The 24,763-nt window shown below is 39.7% G+C and overlaps 1 non-coding gene across 1 annotated transcript; it reads left to right on the forward strand.

Annotated features, from left to right (window-relative positions):
• The first annotated feature begins 24,179 nt into the window (after positions 1–24,179).
• Positions 24,180–24,285, forward strand: LOC145606504 (small nucleolar RNA R71). The gene has a single exon (XR_014105365.1). It is a non-coding gene; the product is annotated as a small nucleolar RNA R71 (small nucleolar RNA).
• Positions 24,286–24,763: the final 478 nt, after the last annotated feature.

Genomic DNA, 24,763 nt, shown 5'->3' on the forward strand with positions numbered 1-24,763 from the left:
AGCTTTGTTGTATGAACAGAGGACGAACCCGCTCAAGGTCTTTGATTCCCATCGATCCGAAGCTAGAGAGATCTTTGTCCTTACTTCGAAGAGAAGCGAGAGCAAGGAGTAGAAATTCTCACACCCCAACGAAAGAAGGAGTAAGAGAATTGGAAGATACTCCACCACCGAAACTTCATGTCATCCATTATTTGTCCAAAACTCTCAATGATGCCCAACAAAACTATACAACCACCGAGAAGGAATTCTTAGCGGTTATTCACTCATTTGAGAAGTTTAGAACCTACCTCATTGGTTCTAGGACAATTGTGTACACCGACCATTCGGCTCTCAAATATTTGATAGGGAAGAAGGAAGCTAAACCAAGGTTGTTGAGATGGGTTTTAGTTCTCCAAGACTTTGATTATGAAATGAGAGACAAGAAGGGAGACGAGAATGTGGTGGCGGATCACCTTTCAAGGTTGGGCGGTGCAAGGTTCAAGGATGATGGTTTGCCAAAAGAGGATGCTCTAAGGGATGATATGTTATATGTTCTTGAGGTGAAGTCGGCTCCATGGTATGCGGATATTGTGAATTACTTGGCTTGTTGTGTCATACCTCCGGATTTCACTTCACAACAACGTCGGAAGCTCAAGCACGAGGCAAAGAAATATATTTGGGATGAACCGATTTTGTTGAAGAGACGGGTTGATGGGTTGTTGAGGAGATGCGTTCCCGACGATGAGTTTCAAAGTGTTCTCCATATGTGCCACTCTTCTCCTTGTGGTGGGCATATGAGTGCTCAGAAAACCGCCTCAAAAGTTCTTCAATCAATGCTCTTTTGGCCTTCTTTATTCAAGGACTCTTGGATATTTGTCAAGACCTACGATAGATGTCAAAGGGTGGGGAATATTTCGAGAAGGGATGAAATGCCACAAAACCCCATCCTTGATCTTGAAGTTTTCGATCTGTGGGTGATAGATTTCATTGGCCCTTTTATCTCCTCAAATGGGAACAAATATATTTTGGTTGCCGTTGACTACGTGTCCAAATGGGCGGAGGCCGTAGCTTCTCCAACAAATGACTCAAAGGTGGTGGTTAACCTCTTAAAGAAAGTGATCTTCCCAAGATTCGGTGTTCCAAGAGCGATTATTAGTGATGGGGGGTCACATTTCAAGCACCACACCTTCGTGCGACTACTTGAGAAATATGGGGTATCTCACAAGCAGGGGCTTGCTTATCACCCCCAAACAAGTGGTCAAGCGGAGGTCACGAATAGAGAGCTCAAAGTGATCTTGGAGAAGACAGTTGCCAGAACGAGGAAGGATTGGTTCTCTAAGCTCATTGATTCTCTATGGGCTTATAGGACCGCTTTCAAGACGCCAATTGGGACTACCCCTTACAAGCTTGTATATGGGAAGAATTGTCATTTGCCCGTGGAGATGGAGCATCGTGCTCATTGGGCGATCAAGCAAATCAACTTAGATCTCCATAGTGCGGGGGAGCAAAAGCTTTTAGAGTTGCATGAGCTAGAGGAGTTGAGGTTGAGTGCCTATGAGAATGCAAGTATGTATAAGGCAAGATCAAAAGCGTGGCACGACGCTCAAATCATCAAGAAAGATTTTGTCAAAGGGCAAAAGGTGCTCCTTTTCAACTCAAGGTTGAAGCTCTTCCCTGGCAAGCTCCGATCAAGATGGAGTGGGCTATACATTGTTACGGAGGTATTCCCGTATGGAGCTTATGAAATTTTCCAAGATGGCCACTCCCATTTCAAAGTCAACGGCCACCGCCTAAAGCCTTATTTTGAAGGATCCCCAAGTGATGAACCAATTTCAGTTACTCTAATTGATGTGCATCGTCAATTCCGCCCTCCTTAATCATCTCGAAGAACGTCGAGCTAATAACGCTAACCAAAAGCGCTTCCGGGAGGCAACCCGAGTTTCTAACCCTCTTCTACTTTCTTCTCTTCATGTTTCGTTCATTTTTCTATTTACAACTTTGGATTAGTGGGATTTGTGAGTTTTGATTGTATTTGTGTCTTTGATAACCGGTGCATTTAGCATGATTGAGTGGAGTTTAATTTTCAATTTGTTTTGGCTTTCTTTTGTTATTTGTAGGTACTTGCCTCATGGTGCATGTATGGTTGGGTTTTGGGGACCCTATGGTGATGATTTTTGAGCTAAATTCGAGTTAAGAGAAAAAGGAAGAAGTGTAGAAAAATTGAAGAAGCCGCGGGCGCGGCTCTCACAGGAGAGGGCGCGGGGCTAGGAAGACAGAAATTTCAAATCCTTCGGTAGAAGGCTAGCCGCGCTCCAGGAGAAGGCTCTCCTCCCTGACCCACGGGCGCGGCTACCAGAAGACCCGCGGGCGCGGCCCCGCGGGTTCTACAGCCCTCAAAAACATTTCAGCAGCAGCCCCGACCCCTTTTACCTCTATTTTCGACTTCACCATCTCATTTCTCACACTCTCTCTAAAAACCCCCAAAACTCCAACCCTAACTACTTTAAATCCATCAAATTCTCTCCAAAAACTCACAAATTTCTTCCTTAAATCATCAAATTCATGTTCCATTTCCACTTTCCATAATCAAAAATCCAAAAAAATTGATTTTTCCACCATTGTTACTCCTTGAAGCATTTTGGGAGGTCTTGTTCTTGAAAGCTAGTTGGAGGAGATTCTTGGCTTAATTGTTGGTATAATTCTCTCCTTTCTAGTTTTTATTGAACTATTATACAATTGTGGATGAATTTCATGATAAATTTTTGAGTTTTTGATTTGGAAATTATTATGTATGGTTTGGTGATTTTTGTTGTTGGTATTGTTCTAACTTTTTATTGATTGGTTTTGTGAGTTGTTTGTTGGAATTATTTGTTGTATTCTTGGTTAATTTGTGTTGTTTTGTGAAGTATTTTGTTTGTGGTGGTTGCTTGGTGATATTTGTGGTGGTTGTGTGGTGTTTCTTGTGGTTGTTGGTTCATTTGGAGTAAGATTTTGGTGTAGTTCTCCTTGAGAAGGAAGAGTAAAAAAAAAAAAAAAAAAAAAAAAAACAAGAGGGAGAATGGAGGTTGGTAGTAGTTCAAAGAAGAGAAAGAGTGGAAAGGAACCTAGAGGATCATCCTCTCAAGCACAACAAAATGTGGAACCCCCACCACCTTTGCCGCCTCTAAAATTCTCCAACCGACAACACCGAGCTAACTATGATGTCCTCCAATCCCGAAAACTCCTTCCCACAAAACACTACGACCAAACCATAACCACCAAGCTTAGTGTTGACGAACAATGGTGGTTCCTCTTTAACAACCTAGGGCTAACCGACTTTGTCACCAAGACATACAACACCTACCGAGAACCTACCCTTGAGTTTCTTGCCTCCTTTGAGAAACACACCTCGGGGAACAACAACATCTCCGTCTCTTTCCAACTCATCAACAAAAAAGAGACAATGTCCCTCCACAAGTTCAATGAATACCTTGACCTCAACCCCAATGCCGACATCCTCCTACCCGAATATGCCCAACTCCCGGACTACAACCCCCGCCGATGGTGGAAACATATCTCCCGGCACAACAACTTTGATGCCAAGTATTCTTTGGCAAGTGAAATCATGCATCCGGCCTTGAGATTGCTACACCGCATACTTGGGTATATGGTTTTCAACAAGCAAGACTTGGGGAAGATCACTTTGGAGGAGATTAGGATACTTTGGCTTGCAACAATGCCGGATTTGGGGCAAAGAGTCAACTTGGGGTTCATCTTCACTCAATGTATCGAAGCCATTGTCTCGGGTGCCAATTAAGAGTGGAGAGATCCATTGTGGAGCTATGGTGACTAGGTTGGCCATAAAGTGTGGCCATGAGGATAAATTGAGGTCATGCACCATAGTGGGAAAGGGGGATGGAAGTGACATTTTGCTTAATGAGAAGCAATTGAAGACAATGCAATTCATCCGGGGCATCAAGGGAGTTGAGGGAGTGTGGAGCCTCCTTGTCTCTCGCCAACATCTTTGCTTCATGCCGAGACTGGAGTACACCTCTCATACAAGAGAGGGAGCACAACAACCTTAGTGGGTGAGGAAGGATTCGGGGGTGCTCCCTAACAATGTGCATGTTGATTTAGAGGAGGTGTTTGAGGAGGATGATGTGATAGGGATGGAAGGAGAAGAAGAGGATGAAGTAGCGGAGCAACAACAACAACAACAACATTTCCAGCAACAACAACAACAACAAGGAAGAAGAAGAAGGCAACAACAACAACAACAACCCGATTTTCAACAAGATATGGCGGCCATGAGAGCGCAAATGGAAAGCATGCAACTTTGCATACAAGGTATGTATGCCTCTTACCAAAACAATTCTTTTCAAACTAACGCCTTATATGACTTGAGTGTGCGTAGGGGGGAGGTCAACCCTCCTGTCAATTATCCATACACACCGCCCCAACAAGGGCCCGTGGCGTCATGGAACGGTCACAACCTCCCTACGTACCCTTTCTGGCAGGGTGTTGAGAACCCCGATGTGCCTAGGCGTAACTTCCCTAACGAGTCCGGTCACTATGATTACCGTGTCTCGGGTGGGAGTGATTATAGAGGTGACCCTGCTTACCACTATGTTCACCTCGAGCACCTCGCACCATTGGTGCAACCCGAGCCCTTCGATCAGTTGACCCAGTTCTAGCTTGACCTTTTCCGTGGTCACTATGGGTTCCCTCTCGGTTATACCGGTGGTTGGGACCCTCATGGGCCACCACCCTCCCCACCTAGGGATGATGGTGCCGGCCCTAGTGGCCACTAGTCCCCCCCTTGTATGCATGTTTCCCCCCCCCCTTTTTGGACCCTCCCTTATTCTTTTCATTGGCATGATAAGCATCGAGGATGATGCTCGTATTTAGTGTGGGGGGAGTATTTGAATCAAAAGGGAGTATTTTTGAGTCAGTGTGGGGGAAGACATTAAGGACTCGTGGGAAGGTTTGAAAAGCTTTTGTTAGGAAATTTGGTTTTTAAGCGTCGGGTTGTAGTTGGTTGTTGTGTGGTATTTCCTTTGATGATGATGAGTTAATGATGATGATGCTTTTGATAATGATTTCGATAGTTAGTTTGTCCATGGGCAAGTTTTTAGTGTTCTTTTGTTTTTCTTCCCCGTTCTACTAACTCTTTTTCTTTGTTTAGTGTTTGCTTTTGTTTTCTTTTTTCTCTCTTATGTAGCCTTGAAGACCGATGGAAGCAACTCTTGGAGCTTTGGAGCTTTGGTAAATGGTTTGGTTGCTCTATTTTTCTTTAAGAGACATTTGGGTGAGACCTTTCCTTTCCCCTTTTTCCTTTTTCTTTGAGTGCTTAGTTTAGGTTTAGTCTAGGAAGAGTTGAATGGTTCGAGGTTGTTTGATTTGGTTCTAAAGAACCTGAGATCGTTGATGTTGTATTCAACGATCATTGTATGATGATTGGGATTTATATGATTTACATGCCTCTTTTACGAACCCTTTTGATCTCTTCCTTTGTCTTAGTCTGTTGTGTTCTTCTTTCTTTTGTGTGACATGATCATGACAAGTGAAAAATTTTTCGGTGAGAATTTCCTCGTTCATTTGGAAATGTGGACCTATATGCTTTTGTTATGACATATTTTTGAATGCTTACCTTCCTAGTTGAAGAGGGTCTTCATGGTTTGAGATTGCTTAGGGTTGAACTAGACACATTTTAAGCTAAGGTAGCCCGGTTTAGAACTCTTGAGGACGTTTGAACCCCTAGTTCACGGGAAAGTGGTAAGATGGTGTTGCTCTCCGTAGTGAATAGGATTCTCTTGGTTGGTAATTGCTTATTTTCATATCCCATGTGAGCGTTTATTGTTCAAGCCTCCATCACTTTTGTTGAGCGGCATTTTGGATCCTTAACTATGCGTGTCTTAATCCTTGTGTTGGTATCTAGCTCCCAAGACCGTGATCATATAACTCTAGAGGAGGAAGAGGGCATCTCTTCTCATTTTTCTTTGTTTTCCTTGTGTTTTGTTACAAATTTGGTTTTTATTTTACTTATACCTTTTTGCTAGCCATGTTGAGCCTTATTTCCCCTTTCTTGGTTAAACCACATTACAAACCTAGCGGCCTATGTTCTACCAACCCTTGTAGTTAGTGAAGCATCGGCCTGTGAGGTCCGAGTTTGAGAGTCTTGGTTTTAGGCAAGGAAGTTGTGCAATTTGGTTCGAATGAGGTCTTGAAAGTCTACTCATGAAAAAGTGTGCAAAAGGTTTGGCAAGGAAGTTGTAATTTATGAAAACCAAACACCATTAAAAAAAAAAAAATTGAAGAAAAAAATAAAGAAAAGAAGAAAAAAAAATAAAGAAAAAAAATAATGAGGAAAGAAAGAAAAGAAATTGAGAAGGAAAAATTGAGTTGAATGAAAATCTTGCAAAAAGAGTAGTAGTGTCATATAATTTGTATTGGAGGTTGTGATTTGAAATTTAGGTTAGATTCCTATGTTATTTTTGAGAGAGGGCCACTCTTATGCTTTACTTAGGAGTTTCCACCAAAGTTTTCAAATTAATTCCCAACCTTAACCTTTAGCCATGACATTACAACCTTAACTAAGACCCTTGGACTTTAGAGGGCCGTGGTCAAGGAAACGGTGGAGGGAGATGGATTTCAACCCTATGGAGAGAGTATGCATAGTTGAGATGTCGGGATAGCCTCATTGTTCCACATAGAATTAATTTTTTCCGGTTCCCTCGAGGAATCATGAGGATCCAACTAGGGGATGAATTGAAGCTAGCGGAGGGAACGTGGACCGTCTTGGATGGGGCTAGGGCGGAGGATGAAATCATTAGTTCTCTATGCTTAGCTTAGGTTTGTCTTTTTCAACCTTGAGCATCTTATAGCGTGTTTTCCCTCTTGAATTTAGAAAGGTAAGTATTCTTTGATTGGTGTCCCTAAATTTGAGTCCAAACCGAGCATTTCTCACCATGGTACTTGACTGATTTTCTCAAACCTTGTCATGTCATGTTTGTTGTGTTGTGTTTTCTTGTGCCTAGGCTTCCTTTTCTTGAGGACAAGCAAGAAGCAAGTGTGGGGGAATTTGATGAGTGGCATTTATGCCAAGGTTTAGTGCTGCTTTTACGGGGTTTTTCCTCCCACTTGTAGCTTGTTTGCCCCTTTTTCCTCCCCTTGTTGTTCTCCTTTTCTTTGTTTGCTTTTCTCGTGTTTTCTTTCTTTCGCTCCCTTTTCTTGTCTTTTCTAGCTTTTGCTTTTATTTTGTAGGACTTTGGCCCTTCAGGATGAACCATTGAAGGCTTGGCTAGACTTGGATGGGGATAATGTTGACCAAAGATGGAAGATTGGTAGAGCAGGGGAACAGCGGGCGCGGAGCCTGATGCCGCGGGCGCGGGGACCTGACCAGGGCAGCTTCTCAATCATTCAGTAGATGCTGCGCCGCGCCTCAGGAGAGGGCTCTCCTCCCTGACCCGCGGGCGCGGCTGTGCGAGCTGACTTTCCTCCTGTTGCTGTGCCTCGGCCTCTCCTCAGAATGAGATGCCATCTCCTTGGAGCCGCGGGCTCGGCTGTCTAGGTTTAGCATCCCCGTAACCCACGTTGTAGAGGGCGCGGCTGTAAGCTAGAAGGCTCTCCAAGGCTTATTATTTCCGTCTTTTATGCTTCATATATATAGCCACTACTAAAATTCGGGGATATTACGACTGTTTTCTTGCGACTGGCCAAAAAACGGTCGCAATAAATATTATTTGTGACCGTTTATTAGCCTGTCGTAATTTTAATTAATTGCGACCGTTTTTTATTAAATTGCGACCGTTGTAACGGTCGTTAATATTATTAGAATTTATTTTTTTTTCAAAATAATTACGACCGTTCTTAATAGTCGTAGAGACGGTCGTAACATTTTAATTTTCTTTTTTTTTTTTTTGTTTTGTTTCGCTGAATCCTAAACTAAAAGCAAGTCGGGCTTTCTTATTTTCTAAGGGGAAGTTTGAAGCAGAGAAGAAGGGGGAAGAGGGAGAACACGGTCGCTGCTCCGCCGTCGTTCTCACTGACCACCTTACTTCGGCCACCGACGCTACAGGTATGCCGTTCTATTTTTTTTTGTTTTTGATTTTATTAGTCTAGTTAATTAGTTCGAAAACCCTAAATTTAGGTCTCAATTAGTTCGAAAACCGAAATGAAGCTGTCGTCGCTGCTCCGAAGGTTCTCCCACCGGTGACTTGACTCCGGCCGTCGACGCTACACAGGTATGTCATTTTAATTTTGTTTTTTTTTCTTTAGATTTTATTAGGGTCGTTATTTTGTGCGAAAACCCTAACTTAGGGTCGCAAATCAACACCACGCAGGCCCACCGTCGCCGGATTCCCCTCCTGCTTTTCCCTCCTTTGTTTTCCGACGGCGGTACTCAGGTAAGTCGATGTTAATTTTTTTTTTTTTGAATTTCAGTTTAATTTGGGTACCCTAAGTCGTTATTTCCCTAATTGCTTGTACCCTAAGCTTGTGGATTCATTGACAAATTTCAACATTTCTCATGTTTCTGCTGGTTGGAATCACTCTGGGTTTGTTTCAGGTTTCTTTTTTTTTTTTTTTTTTTTTTAAAGCTTTTCTTGTGTTTTATGTTAATTTAAATCCAAATTTGTTTGTTTGTAAATATCAAATGTATGTTTTGTATGATTGGAATTTGTAAATGTGTGTTATGTTAGTTGCAATTCAATTGATCAGGCATGCTTGTGTTAGTATTCAATCTGACTATCAGACGTTTACTAAAACAGAATGATGCCTCACAATTCTAACAAAACCTTTTCGAACTTCTAAGATGCTGGGAATTCTAAGATGCTGACTAGTGACAAGCATACTATTCTGAACTTCTAGCAAGCTGTATAGTTCTAGAAAATTTTGGTTCTGTTTTCTACTATTCTGGAAAAGCTGGAAAAAAAAATGAGACTTGCAATCCTCCTGATTCTGATTGCTTTAATTTGTGATGTTGGGACAAGTACGTGGATATCACTATTGAAATATCCATACTTGGCATCTTTCTACATTTATGTGAATATGTGATAATCTACTGATGAGTAATTGTAGACTGTTGTGCATACCATATGGACTATCACAAGTATGTAGTGTAAATTTACGTTTTTTTTGTGCTCATAGGAATTGACTTGATAATATGTGCCCCTGAGGTCTTGATAATATGTAAATTTAAGTAGTTGCATACATTAAGCATTAAAAGAGTTATTTGATTTGTGCAGGCTCAGAAAGCCGGTGGAGTGCTTCCAAGTGCCCCTGAGGTCCTCTTAAAGACCCATTTAAAGGAAGTTCCTGGAAAAGGAAAAGTTGCGGCTAACAAGAGGGCACAAGAAATCTCGGTAACACATCTAATTTTGGAAACTAATGAAATAAATTTTTCAGGAAGAAAGCAAAACATAATCACCTTTACTTGAATATGCATGAAAATGTCTATGATTAAGCAATTAGAACCTATAAACATGTTTAATATGCTGAATTTGAGATGTTTGATTGATAAAATCTTAGTTTATATCATAAACAAAGAAAATGGATAAGTTATAAGGCCATATAAGCCATTTTAGCCTAGTTATGACCCTATAGCCTTGTATATGCATGAAAATGTCTATGATTAAGCAATTTGAACCTATAAACATGTTTAATATGCTGAATTTGAGATGTTTGATTGATAAAATCTTAGTTTATATCAAAAACAAAGAAAATGGGTAAGTTAGAAGGCCATTTAAGCCATTTTAGCCTAGTTATGACCCTATAGCCTTGTATATGCATGGAAATGTCTATGATTAAACAATTTGAACCTATAAACATGTTTAATATGCCTTATATGAGATGTTTGCTTGATAAAATCTAAGTTTATATCAAAAACACAGAAAATGGGTAAGTTAGAAGGCCAATTATGCCATTTTAGCCTAGTTATGACCCTATAGCCTTGTATATGCATGCTAATGTCTATGATTAAGCAATTTGAACCTATAAACATGTTTAATATGCTGAATTTGAGATGTTTGATTGATGAAATCTTAGTTTATATCAAAAACAAAGAAAATGGGTAAGTTATAAGGCCATATAAGCCATTTTAGCCTAGTTATGACCCTATAGCCTTGTATATGCATGAAAATGTCTATGATTAAGCAATTTGAACCTATAAACATGTTTAATATGCTGAATTTGAGATGTTTGATTGATAAAATCTTAGTTTATATCAAAAACAAAGAAAATGGGTAAGTTAGAAGGCCATTTAAGCCATTTTAGCCTAGTTATGACCCTATAGCCTTGTATATGCATGAAAATGTCTATGATTAAGCAATTTGAACCTATAAAAATGTTTAATATGCTTAATTTGAGATGTTTGATTGATAAAATCTTAGTTTATATCATAAACAAAGAAAATGGGTAAGTTATAAGGCCATATAAGCCATTTTAGCCTAGTTATGACCCTATAGCCTTGTATATGCATGAAAATGTCTATGATTAAGCAATTTGAACCTATAAACATGTTTAATATGCTGAATTTGAGATGTTTGATTGATAAAATCTTAGTTTATATCAAAAACAAAGAAAATGGGTAAGTTAGAAGGCCATTTAAGCCATTTTGGCTTAGTTATGACCCTATAGCCCTGTATATGCATGAAAATATCTATGATTAAGCAATTTGAACCTATAAACATGTTTAATATGCTTTATATGAGATGTTTGCTTGATAAAATCTAAGTTTATATCAAAAACACAGATAATGGGTAAGTTAGAAGGCCATTTAAGCCATTTTAGCCTAGTTATGACCCTATAGCCTTGTATATGTATGCTAATGTCTATGATTAAGCAATTTGAACCTATAAACATGTTTAATATGCTGAATTTGAGTTGTTTGATTGATAAAATCTTAGTTTATATCATAAACAAAGAAAATGCGTAAGTTATAAGGCCATATAAGCCATTTTAGCCTAGTTATGACCCTATAGCCTTGTATATGCATGAAAATATCTATGATTAAGCAATTTGAACCTATAAACATGTTTAATATGCTGAATTTGAGATGTTTGATTGATAAAATCTTAGTTTATATCAAAAACAAAGAAAATGGGTAAGTTAGAAGGCCATTTAAGCCATTTAAGCCTAGTTATGACCCTATAGCCTTGTATATGCATGAAAATGTCTATGATTTAGCAATTTGAACCTATAAACATGTTTAATATGCTGAATTTGAGATGTTTGATTGATAAAATCTTAGTTTATATCAAAAACAAAGAAAATGGGTAAGTTAGAAGGCCATTTAAGCCATTTTAGCCTAGTTATGACCCTATAGCCTTGTATATGCATGGAAATGTCTATGATTAAACAATTTGAACCTATAAACATGTTTAATATGCTTTATATGAGATGTTTGCTTGATAAAATCTAAGTTTATATCAAAAACATAGAAAATGGGTAAGTTAGAAGGCCATTTAAGCCATTTTAGCCTAGTTATGACCCTATAGCCTTGTATATGCATGCTAATGTCTATGATTAAGCAATTTGAACCTATAAACATGTTTAATATGCTGACTTTGAGATGTTTGATTGATAAAATCTTAGTTTATATCATAAACAAAGAAATTGGGTAAGTTAGAAGGCCCTTTAAGCCATTTTAGCCTAGTTATGACCCTATAGCCTTGTATATGCCTGGAAATGTCTATGATTAAGCAATTTGAACCTATAAACATGTTTAAAATGTTGAATATGATTTTTCTTGATTACAGGATGCCTACCAAAAGAAGCTTGACGAGTCTTCCACTCAAGGGTCACAAACGGACCCTAACCAGCTATACTGGGAGGTTGTTGGTGGTAGGAAAAAGGGTGTAGTGAAGGGCCTAGGTGCAAGCGCTAGTTTGTTTTACAGCCCCTGTTCTGAGAGAAGCTCGCAATCGTACAATCCTTCTATAGCTTCAAAGTTGGAGGAACTGATGGGAAGGAGAACGGTAGGTCGTTGGGCTACCACCCCACCCAATCAAACAAAATTTGTAACTTAACTAACCCCTATTTAGCGTAGTGGTAAGTCAAGGTCGAACCCAAGGGAATGGATATCAAATGCACGATGCCTAAATCATGCTATTTCGGAGTCAAGAAGGGGTTGAGGTAGAACTTAGGCTAAACTAGGCAATGCAAAACTTATATGAGATCAATCTAAGACACTAGAGCAATGGATCCACATGCAATCATAATGGAAACGGTAATTTGGGAGGTTGAACCAACTAAGTCAAGCGATATGAAGGAAAATAATCATGTATCCAAAGAGCATACTAAGATGGTTCACCTAGAGGTCTAACTAGCGTCAACTACGCTAAACACTACCTAGGGAACGTCACAAAGCACCTCAATCGTGAAATTGCAAGTTTACTAATCAATGGTTTGTATCATAGCAAGCTTACAATGCAATCTAGTGTGAATAACTAGGGTGATCAAGCCTAAATCAAACACACACATGCACATAATCAATCAACCAATTTAATCACATCATCAACTCAATCAATGTTCCCCCAAATTAACCTCAATTCATTATCAATACATGCTTCACCACTACCCTAGCAAATAAACTACTCACAATCCATAAAGAACAACAAAATCAAAGCTAAACTAATCATCATTCCCAAATTCATCAATTGAAATCAAATTGAAACAAGCAAAATCAATCAACTATCAATTAATCAAATCAAACAACAATACTAATGAAATCAAACTTTGAATTGCATTAAAGAGTAAAGAATCCTTACAAACTTGATAGAAATCAAATCAAATGAAGCAATCTTCAATCATCAATCATCAAACCCACACTTTCTCTCTCTAAAAATGCTAAGAACTAATGTTTTCTCTCTCTAAAATCTAATCTAATCTAATTCTCTTTCTTTCAAGATCCAAACTTCTCTCTATAAAAGGAATGAAATAACTAACAATCCCCAAGAGGAAGTTGGGAAAGACGTCCAAAAATAGACCCACGTTGGTGCGGGCGCTCGAAGGAGTGTACCCAGGAATGTGCGCCCGCACACACCTGATGTGCGGCCGCACACGACAGATGTGCGGCCGCACACTCCTCGAGTGCGCCCGCACATAGCTGCAGCTTCCTCCTTTCTTCTTTGCCCTTGCTCACGAGGTGCACGCATCCTAGATGATGATGATGGAGGACAAGGTAGGCAGCAACTTCCTTGAATTTCTTGAAGAAAATGAGCCATGAGGAAGGCATAAACAAGACTTTGAAGCATGCTCCTTGAACCTCTCATTGACTTGAAACTTCTTGCACAAGCTTTAGGCATGAAAATCAATGGAAAACTATAGAAAGGAAGCCCGGGAATCCTTGGACAATCAATCACAACCTATAATCAAAGGATAAAAAGCAAGTAAAAGGGAAAAATAGCAAGTAAACAAGAAAAAGCACGAAATAGAGAAACTAACCACAAAAAGCATAAAATGAAGAAAACAAGAATAAAACTAAGGAAAACTAGAGAAAAGAGAGATAAAATGAAATAAAAATCATCCAAAAAGGAACCAAATGAGTGCCAAAAATGTCACTCATCAAATTCCCCCAAGCTAAACTTTTGCTCGTCCTCGAGCAAAACAAAGCAAGAAAAAGAGAGGATGAAAATTTTATTGAAAACGAAAAAGAAAGACTTAAGATAAGAATGTACACTAAGACTCATTGTCGTAGGAATCACGGTTGTTTTTAGCTACAACAAGCCCTTTAAACCCCAAAGTCGCCTATGAGGACGAGTAAGGTCTCGTAAGGGTATCCTAAGAGTTTGACCCATAACTCTCCACCAAACATCAATGAGGCAAACCATAGAAGAAAAAGAAAGAAAAACAAACCTTTACGAAATGAACCAACATAAAGACTATAAAGCAAATGAATGACAATCTTTCTCAAGTAGTTAAGGTATGCACGTTTCAAGATATCCAAGGTTGATAGAAACATAGGGTATGCTAGGCATAGGAACTAGTTATCACAATTCACTTTCATCCCAAACAATCTTACCGCGTTCTTCCCACTAGTCTCAAATCTCCCCTTAGTGAGTGTCCCAATGATTCCTCGAAGGAACCGGAAAAGAAATATTTGAAGGCTACTCGACATCTTGACTATGCATCCCCTTTCCTTAGGCAATGACCCATGATACCCTCCCTCGAATAGTGACTCAACTATCTAGGTCAAAAGGTCTTTCCCAAAGGTTGTAACGTAAGGCAATAAGGGTGAAGGTAGGCTAAAAATTTGAAATTTGGTGGTTTTCCTAAAAATGAAGCAAAGAATGGCCAATTCTTGGAATCACAATCAAGTAATCACCAATCCAAACAAAAATACTCACACCCCCAAGCTTATTCAAAGCTATATATCACAAACATATACACAAAAAGCGTGAGAACGCTTCCCCCCAAGCTTAAATGGAGCATTGTCCTCAATGCTCAAAAAGGGAGAAAACTCTCATCAAAATATCGTTGAATTTTTTCATTTTTCTCTTTTTTTTTATTTTTTTGTTCATTTTTTGTTAGTGCTTTTGTCCTCGCCTCTTTTAACTTTGGACGGCTTTTTCGATTTTAGCACTTATTTGTCCATGCCTTTTATAATAGAGGACGGCTTTTACTTATACTCATTTGCCATTATTCACAAGGAAATCATAACACAATCTTGCTTTCATAAGAACCAAACATTTCAACTTCTCCACCACAAACTCCATCAAGAATGATCAATTACGTCACAAAAACCAAGAAAAGAAAGAAAATGAAACAAAAGGACAAAGATCTAAAGATGTGGCTTGAAAAGAAGGGATAAGGCTCAAATGTTTGCAAGAAGGCAAATGTAAACCCAAAAATAAAGAAAATAACAAAATAAAACAAAAATGAAAATACCACCCCGAAAAATGTGCCTTTGTCCTTCCTAGATAGTATGGTCTCGTGTTTGAGAATCATACATCAAGCTTTATTAGATTAGGTTTGCATAGTCAAGGATCCACGCCGCTCATACAAGGATTGTTGAAGGTTAGAAAAGCAAGTAACCTCACAAGGTTGTGGCAAAAACTCACCAATGGTGTCAAATCAACTATAGGAAGCAACTACCAACATACCACAAACAAGTAGAATCCGGCTTCATGATCCTCCTAGTTCAGACCAACTACCCTAGCATACACTATCCTAGAGTCAACCAAACATAATCTCAAACCGTGCATACCTTTACAACCTAGGAAGAAAGTCATGCAAAAAACAAGTCCAATGTAAAATGATCATCTCAAAAGAAAAGAAATGAAAAACAATGCCTCAAAATCACATCAAAAATAAAAAGAAAAATAAAAAGAAAAAGAAAAGAAAATAAGAGAAAAAGGTTAAATAAAAGAAAGTAAAAGAAAAGAAAATGGAGACATAGGAAAGGAAAACATAGGAGAAAATCAGGCAAAGGTCTAGAAAGCATGTTAAACACATAAAAATCCCAATCGACAAACAAGTGATCGATAGACAACAAAGTCACCGATCCCAAACACATTACGTGTTAACAAGCATCCATCCTCGAACCATTCAACTTCTCCTAAACTAATCCTATTCTATGCAACCAAGGAAAATAGAGAGAAAAATAAGAAAGATCTCACCGGCTCCAAGCTTAGCAAAAAAAATAAACGAAGTAAGTAGAAACCACCTGGTTGCATTCCATAAACAAAAGCTTCTACTAAAGACCAAGTGAGAAAAAGAGAATAAAAGAATCTATATACAAAGAAAATTGTTAGTAACTTCCAAAAGAAACCAGCCGAAAATTCGGCAGCATAACGACAGGAAATGAAAAATATATATCAGAGACAGGGAAACATCATCAGCAACAAGAATCATCGGAGCAAGAGCAGAGCAGATAGATAAAGAATATAGCAAGTCATCATCAAAGAAACAGCAGATAAAACATCACAGAGACACCAGAGCAGACAGAGGACATAGAGGAAAAGAAAGAAGAATGCAAAGTAAACCACTAGCAAGGAGGAGAACCGTGCAAATCATAACCAACCTAAACCCACTCCCCCAAGCTATAAATGAGCCACCCCTCCCCCAAGCTAAACCCAACCATAGGGCAAACACAAAACACAATCATAAAGCATGTATACGGAGAGGGGTAGCCAAAATGGCTCACTCGGCACTAAAGTAAGGGGTAGAACTAGTACTCCCCCCACCTAACGAAACAACATCCTTCCCTTTAGCCTTACCCAACCTCCTAAGGGCATCAGCAGCAAAATAGTCAGACCAGTCATCCAAGACAGGGGGCCCTGGACGACCCCATCTCCCCTCAGTCTCAAGGGAAGGGAAAAGAGCAGGGTTTGCTGGATCATAAGTCCAGTCACATCCTCCTGGCCTCCTGTAATCGTAATCCCCTTTAGAGGTCCCACGAATAGCACTATGCGCCATATGCGGGCCCTCCCAGTAGGGATAGCAAAGACGGGGCCCCACCGCCTTGTCAAAAGGCTCCCACTGTGGGACAGGGCCCTCTTGGACCGGGAGATATGGATAATTCACATAAGGCTCAATATCCCCTCTAGAAACATGAAAGTCATACACCCTCCTAGAATGATAATCATAACCACCCACAAAACAAGTATTCCCCATAGAAGAAGAAGACAATGCAATAGAAAGGGCATCAATCTTGGCATGCAAGCTAGATAAATCATGCAAGGGAGGGGACGGAAGAGGAAGAGGAGTAGGAGAAGAAGTTCGAGGGGTACCTCCCTTAGATGAAGAGGCCTTAGACTTTGGAAGAACATTACCCGAAGAAGGCACGGATCCCCGACGAAAAGAAACCGGAATGTCTCTCTTGGGCGGCTTCCAAGGATAGGGCGAACTCTTGTCTCTCACCATCGACCCTTCATAGGGAATGAGGCACCAATCGGTTGTTCGAGACACCTTCCAAATAAACAAATCGTCCATAATAGTGCGCTCGATGAACTTTTGATTGACCAAGGCAAATGTACCCAACAAACAAGACGGAGACTTCTCTCTAGGATCTTTAATCTCCACAAGATCTCCAATCATGGAAGCATATTTCTTGTTAAGTGATAGCACGATGAGGGTGATCATACCCCCAATTTGAATGCTTCCCGAGAGAAAGAAACCGTCACGAATATCGATGAAGCGGTCAAGCAAATGCCTTGCAAAATCAATTACATCAAAGTCCTCCAACATATCATCCCGATATCGATGAGCCAACCATAGCCAACTTAATTGCTCTTGAGAAATAGCTCCAAGAGATTCCTTGGAGAAAAATGCATAGGTTAGCATGCGGCTAAAATAGCGCATCGCTCCATGGACAATTGAGGCCGATTTGGAAGTTTGGGCACAATAAGTATCCTCAATAGAAATATCATCCCACCAATCGTTCTCATCACACCTATGGTCGCGATGGAGAGCTTCATAAGCCGGCTAGATCAAAGGCTTGCCATCAATAGGCTCCGGAAAGTTAAACATCTTGTTTAGGAATGAAAGGGGAATAGAATAGTCTTCATTGAATACTTGGAAGGTAAGTGTTGGACATTCATTATCGTCACCATCCTCTTGCACCTCGAGCGAAGATAGGAATTCATAGGTGAGCCTTGCATAGGTGGGAGCTTTAAGGTCAATGAATAGCTCAAGACCCAAATTTCGAGCTAACATCCGCACATCGTCGTCTATCCCAAGAAGAGTAGTGGTGTCTCGATCATAGAATCTCGTAGAATACAATTTCCGTGAAGAAAGACTCTCAAATCTATCCCAATGCTATTGAACCGTGAACTTGATGCCATAAGTTTCTTTGATGGAAGAAGGTGGAACAACTGTCTTCCTCGAATTTGTAACCTTAGCACGCTTAGCTTGTCTTGAACCACCCATCTATAAGATAAAGCACAAAGAAAATGATTTCAATAGTAGGAATGGTGTGCCAAAAATTAATCATGTACATGGGGAAAAATAAAAGGACAATATGACATGAGTTAAGCAAAAGTTCAATAGAGATGAATAATGCATAATCAAAGCATCACAATTGACACAAGTATTACCCCAATGCACAATTAACAAAAGCAACTATATACCATACTACCAACAACCACTTTCTCCATTATCACCATCAACATCAACAAAACACCCTACAACTAAATATATGAAAATCCAACAAGGTTCATGCCAAAATTCGTAAATGCTCAAGTAATATCATCATCATAATTAGATTTCACAAAACCATCATCAAGAATTCCATAATCATCATCATAAAAACAAGTGGTAGTAATGGTGGAGAGTAAGAGGGTAGTACTAGTCATGCTCAAATTCTCATGAGATATGAAAATTGAAACTTTATCACATAAAACATGCAATTATACTTTCAATTGATTGAAAATCACAACAATTAAGCAAGAAAAACACCACTACACATAACATCTCCAACAATCATACCAACAAGTTTCAATTAAAAAGTACCCAAAATTATCAAACTAGGAGTGAGAAAATTACCTTTAAGGATGTAGGATGAAGACTTGGGGAGCAAAGTAATGAGAATTATGGAAAATTTGATGAGGAAGAATGAAAAATATTATGAGGAGAATAGAGAGCAACTATGAGCAACCACAATATACCTAAGGAGGAAGGAGAATGAAATAGGGGAGAGAGAGAATGAAGAATCGGGGTTAAGTGAGGAGGAAAAACACTCCCACGTATACCCAGCAGTGTGCGGCCGCACAAGAGGGGTGTGCGCCCGCACAGGGCTCGTGTGCGGCCGCACATTGCTTTGTGCGGGCGCACAAAATCTGGGTTTTATTCCCGATTTTTCTTCCTCCCTCACCATGTGCGCACACCCCATGATGGTTATGAGGAACCATATAGGCAGTAGCTACACTTCATATTGGAGAAAGAAAAACATGAAAATCATGAAAATAAACACAAGTATTCACCATTCTCCATACTTACCCACCTTTCCAACTTAAGAATTGGGACAAGTTTACCTCAAAATTCGCATCAAAATTGTTGGAATTAAACTCAAACCATCCTACAACATCAAACACAACAAAATTAGGTCACAAAATCATCATCAAAACCAAAAGAAAAACCAAAAGAAAAAGGAAGAAAAAGTTAGAAAACACGGGTTGCCTCCCGTGAAGCGCTTAATTTAGAGTCTTAAGCTAGACATCCTCCACCTTTTTCAAGGCGGATCATAAAGAGCCATGTCATGAATGACCCCCACGAACACTCCATCATAATACCTCTTTAGTCTATGTCCGTTAACCTTAAAAGTTCTTGAAAAATCCAAGGGAGAAATTTCGATAGAACCATTTGAAAACACCTCTTGAACAACAAAAGGGCCGGTCCAACGAGACATCAATTTTCCGGGAAAAAGCCTCATTTTGGAATTGAAAAGAAGCACCTTATCCCCCGGAACAAACTCTTTCTTCTCAATGAGCTTATCATGCACCTCCTTAGTTCTAGCTTTATACAAGCTAGCACAATCATAAGCATCCAACCGAAGCTCTTCTAACTCATGAAGATCTAACCAACGTTGCTCACCCGCACTAGCCAAATCAAAATTGATCTTTTTAATAGCCCAATAGGTGCGGTGCTCAAGCTCAACCGGAAGGTGACAAGATTTCCCATAAACCAAGCGATAGGGAGTGGTACCAATAGGAGTTTTGAAAGCCGTTCTATATGCCCATAGAGCATCATCAAGCTTATTTGCCCAATCTTTCCTACTCCTTGCAACCGTCTTCTCAAGAATTAACTTAATTTGACGATTAGATACCTCAACTTGCCCATTAGTTTGAGGATGATAAGGAAGACCAAATTGTTGGTTCACTCCATGCTTCTTCAACATCTTCCGGAAAGCATAGTGCACAAAATGCGAGCCATTGTCACTTATAACCGCTTTGGGGATGCCAAACCTAGGGAATATTATCTTTTTGAACAATTTCATCACCACTTTATGATCATTAGTAGGGGAAGCAATGGCTTCCACCCACTTTGACACATAATCAACGGCAACAAGGATATATTGATTCCCATAAGAAGATGGAAAAGGACCCATAAAATCTATACCCCAAACATCAAATATCTCCAATTCAAGTATTGGTTGTTGGGGCATCTCATTCCTTCTCGAAATATTCCCGGTCCTTTGGCATTGATCACAACTTTTGACATATTCCCAAGCATTCTTAAAGAGGTTAGGCCACCATAATCCACATTGAAGCACCTTAGAGGTCGTTCTTGAAACACCCATATGACCACCACTAGGATCCGAATGGCACATCTTCAAAACATTTGGTATTTCCTCATTTGGCACACATCGGCGCAACAATCCATCCACACCTCTTTTGTACAAGATTGGTTCATCCCATACATAGTGCCTTGCTTCTCTCTTAAGCTTTCTCTTTTGATTGTTGGAAAAAGAAAGAGGGAACTCCCCACAAGCAAGAAAATTTACCAAATCGGCAAACCAAGGGAGCTCCTTCATATTGATAACATACAAAGAATCATCCAACATCCGGTCCTCTATAGGAGACCCATCGTCTTGAACTTGAAAATCTTCAAGTCTAGACAAATGATCCGCAACAACATTTTCAGCACCTTTTTTATCTCGGATCTCAAGATCAAAAGATTGAAGCTCAAGGACCCAACGAATTAACCTCGGTTTGGATTCTTTTTTTCCAAAGAGATACTTCAAAGCCGCATGATCGGTGAAAACTATAGTCTTAGACCCCAACAAGTAACAACGGAATTTCTCAAAAGAATGAACAATAGCCAAGAATTCCTTTTCCGTTGTTGTGTAATTTCTTTGAGCACCATTGAGAGTCTTGGACATATAATAGATAACATGGAGCTTTTTGTCAATTCTTTGACCCAACACACCTCCTATAGCCGTATCACTTGCATCACACATGAGCTCAAATGGCAAATCCCATCTAGGGGCTTGGACAATAGGAGTAAAAGTCAAAGCTTTCTTCAATTTATTAAAAGCTTCCAAGAAAGCATCATTAAAGACAAAATCAACATCTTTTTGGAGAAGATCATTCAAAGGCTTAGCAATAAGAGAAAAATCTTTGATAAACCTTCTATAAAATCCGACATGACCCAAAAATGACCTTACCCCTTTCACATTGACCGGGGGAGGCAACTTCTCTATTACCTCAATCTTAGCCTTGTCAACCTTGATGCCTTTATTGGAAATTTTATGGCCTAGAACAATCCCTTCTTCCACCATGAAGTGGCATTTTTCCCAATTAAGCACCAAGTTGACCTTTTCACATCTCTCTAGGCATCTTTCAAGATTTTTGAGGCAATCCTCAAATGAAACACCTCCCACGGAAAAATCATCCATGAAGACTTCCATTTCCTCTTCAAGCATGTCCCCAAAAATGCTCATCATACACCTTTGAAAGGTCGCCGGAGCCTTACACAATCCAAAGGGCATTCTTCTATATGCAAAGGTACCATAGGGGCATGTGAAGGTTGTCTTTTCTTGATCCTCCGGGTGAATAGGAATTTGAAAGAATCCCGAATATCCATCAAGAAAGCAGTAGAATTTGTGCCTAGTCAACCTTTCAAGCATTTGGTCAATAAAAGGGAGAGGGAAATGATCCTTTTTGGTTGATGTGTTTAGACGTCTATAGTCTATACACATCCTCCAACCGGTGACCGTTCTAGTTGGAATGAGCTCACCTTTCTCATTCTCAACTACGGTCATACCCCCCTTTTTAGGAACGACATGCACGGGAGAGACCCACCTCGAGCTTGAAATGGGGAATATAATTCCCGCATCCAAAAGCTTGGTGATCTCTTTCTTGACTACTTCTCCCATTTGGGGATGTAGTTTCCTTTGTCGTTCAATAGAAGGGAGGGTGCCTTCCTCAAGTGTTATGTGGTGTGTATACAAGGCGAGGCTTATACCTTTAAGATCATCAATTTTGTACCCCAAAGCACCTTGGTGCTTTCTCAAAACACCACATAACGCTTGAGCTTGGCTCTCACTCAAGGATGCACTAACAATAACGGGATATGTAGAATTAGGGCCTAAGAATTCATACCTAAGGTGTGATGGTAGAGGTTTTAGCTCTACCATGGGAACACCTTTACCTTCTTTGGTTGAGGCCACTTGCAAAGCATCTTGACTTGATATCCCCATGCAAGTTTCTTCTCCACTCCCTATATCGCCTTCATTAAGCAAATTTTCATACAATTGCTCTTCCTTGGTTGAGATACCGATCTTTTCCTTGTTCAACAAGACATACTCAAGAGGATCATTAGATGTGAGCAAGTGCTCATGCATGGAATTCACAATATTATCAAGCACTTCAACTCTCATGCAATTCTCTAAAGAAGAGGAAGGATATTTCATTCCTTCATTCAAATCAAATTCAATTACTTCCTCTCCTATCTTAAGAGATATCTTAGCACTTTTCACATCTATCATAGCCCCCGATGTAGCAAGGAAAGGTCTACCTAAGATGATAGGTATTGTAGCATCTTCATCCATATCCAACACTACAAAATCAACCGGAATAACAAATTTTCCAACCCTTAAAGGCACATCTTCTACCTTTCCCTTAGGAATCTTGATTGACCTATCGGTTAGTTGCAAGGTAATCTTCGAAGGTAGAAGTTCTCCTAGACCTAATCTTTGATAAACCGAATATGGCATAAGGCTAACACTAGCTCCTAAATCACATAAGGCATTATCAATTTGGGTCTTGTTGATAGCACAAGGAATGGAAAAATTTCCGGGATCCTTCAACTTAGGAGGCATCTTATTCATGATGATTGCACTACAATGCTCGGCAAGGCTAATGGTCTCCACCACATCACAAGTCCTTTTTCCACTCAAAATTTCCTTAAGGAACTTAGCATAATTTGGCATTTGTTCAACAACATCGGTGAAAGGAAGAGTTAAATGAAGTTGCTTAAGCATCTCTACAAATTTCCCAAATTGCTCATCCAACTTATATCTATTATATCTTTGAGGATAGGGGAGCCTTTGTTTGCAAACCTCTCTCTCTTTCTCTATCACCTTCTCTACTTGTTCCTCACCAACATTTTCGCTCAAGGGGCATTCATCACCTTCAATTTCAATGGAATTTCTACTAGTTCTCTCATTAGCAACACTCTTCTTAGGCACACCTCCCTCAAGGACCTTACCACTTCTAGTAACAATGGCATCCATGGGGTTCCTAGAATCTAAGCTAGGTGGAGTCAAAGAAGAAGAGTGTGCATATTCCTTGAATATACTAGTCAATTGAGAAAGTTTTTCACTCAAATCTTTGTTATAAGCCAACATGTAATTAAACTTCTCTTCATTCAAAACCATACACATTTCCAAAGTCTTGGCTTGTTTCTCAATGACACTTTCCAAAAATTCTCTAGAAGGAAATGATTGGTCATGGGAATTATCATTTAAAATTTGAGCATTTGGAACTAAATCAATTGGGGAACCATCTTGGAAACTTGCTTGAAAATATCCCCTAGCTTGATTATTCCAATTACCCCTAGTTTCATTTTGGCTCTTTTGTTGACCATAGTTATCATAACCTTGGTTATGATCCCCATGTCTGTAGCCATGACCATGACCATTAAAACCATGATGGTTATAGTTACCATGAATCTCTTGGCAATCATGATTTCTATAACCTCCATTTTGGTTATAATCATCATGATTCATATGATAATTCCTATTTCCAATATTCCTTTGAACATCATTTCTAGGTTCACAAGCATGATTATTGACATAATTCATGTGTTCCATTTCACTTCCATCACATTCACTACAAGAAACATTTGGGCACATAGAAGCATTGTGATCATTCATTCCACATAATTGACATGGCCAACATTCCACAATCATGCAACAAGTTGAAAGATTGGAGTTAGAGTAAGAAGATGTACCTCTCCCCTTAATTTGGGAGGGAAGAATTGGAGCTTGGGACGGAGGCTTCTCAAGCTTTTCCTTGAGAGACATAACTTCTTTCCCTAAATCCGCAATCAAGGTGGTCAAATCATTAATGATACTAAGTTGTTCGATCGAGTAACCCTTGCTCGTTGGTTCTCTTTCCACTTCTTGCCAATTCATATAATGACGAGCTACTTCATCAATAGCATCAACCACTTCTTCTTCCGTCTTGTTCATGATTGGGCCTCCGGCTCCGGCATCCAAATTTGCTCTCCCATGAGAACTCAACCCACCATAAAAGATATGTATGATTTGATAGGTAGGAATCCCATGGTGCGGACACTCCCTTTGATAATCCTTGAATCTTTCCCATGCTTCATAAAGGCTTTCATTAGGCTTTTGCTTGAACCCTTGAATCAAAGCTCTTGCCTCCGCCGTTTTCTTTTGAGGATAGAAACGGAACAAGAAAGCTTTGGTGACATCATCCCAAGTTTTCAATGAATTGGGCTTCATCTCTTTATCTAGCCATTCCAAAGACCTTCCTATGAGGGAGAAAGGGAACAACTTAAGGCGGATGAATTCTTGAGACATCCCATTAATCTTGATTGTGTTGCAATATTTTTCAAACTCCTTAAGATGGTTCAATGGGCTCTCGTTCTTCTCCCCACCATATTGTCTCCTCTCAATAAGAGTGATCATTGCCGGCTTTATTTCAAAGTCATTCTCCGGTGATATAGGTGGAACTATGGCGCTCTCATACCTAAAAGCCCCGGGCACTCCAAGCTCCTTCAAGGTAACTCTTGAACTACCTCCCATGACTTGGGATCTACACACACAAATCTCAAAGACAATATTAGTAGCACGGCTACAAGTGTAGCCTAAGTGTAAAATCTTTTTGTATTTTATCAA

This window comes from Chenopodium album, chromosome 22 (assembly GCF_948465745.1).
Source record: "Chenopodium album chromosome 22, dcCheAlbu1.1, whole genome shotgun sequence".
NCBI lineage: Eukaryota > Viridiplantae > Streptophyta > Magnoliopsida > Caryophyllales > Amaranthaceae > Chenopodium > Chenopodium album.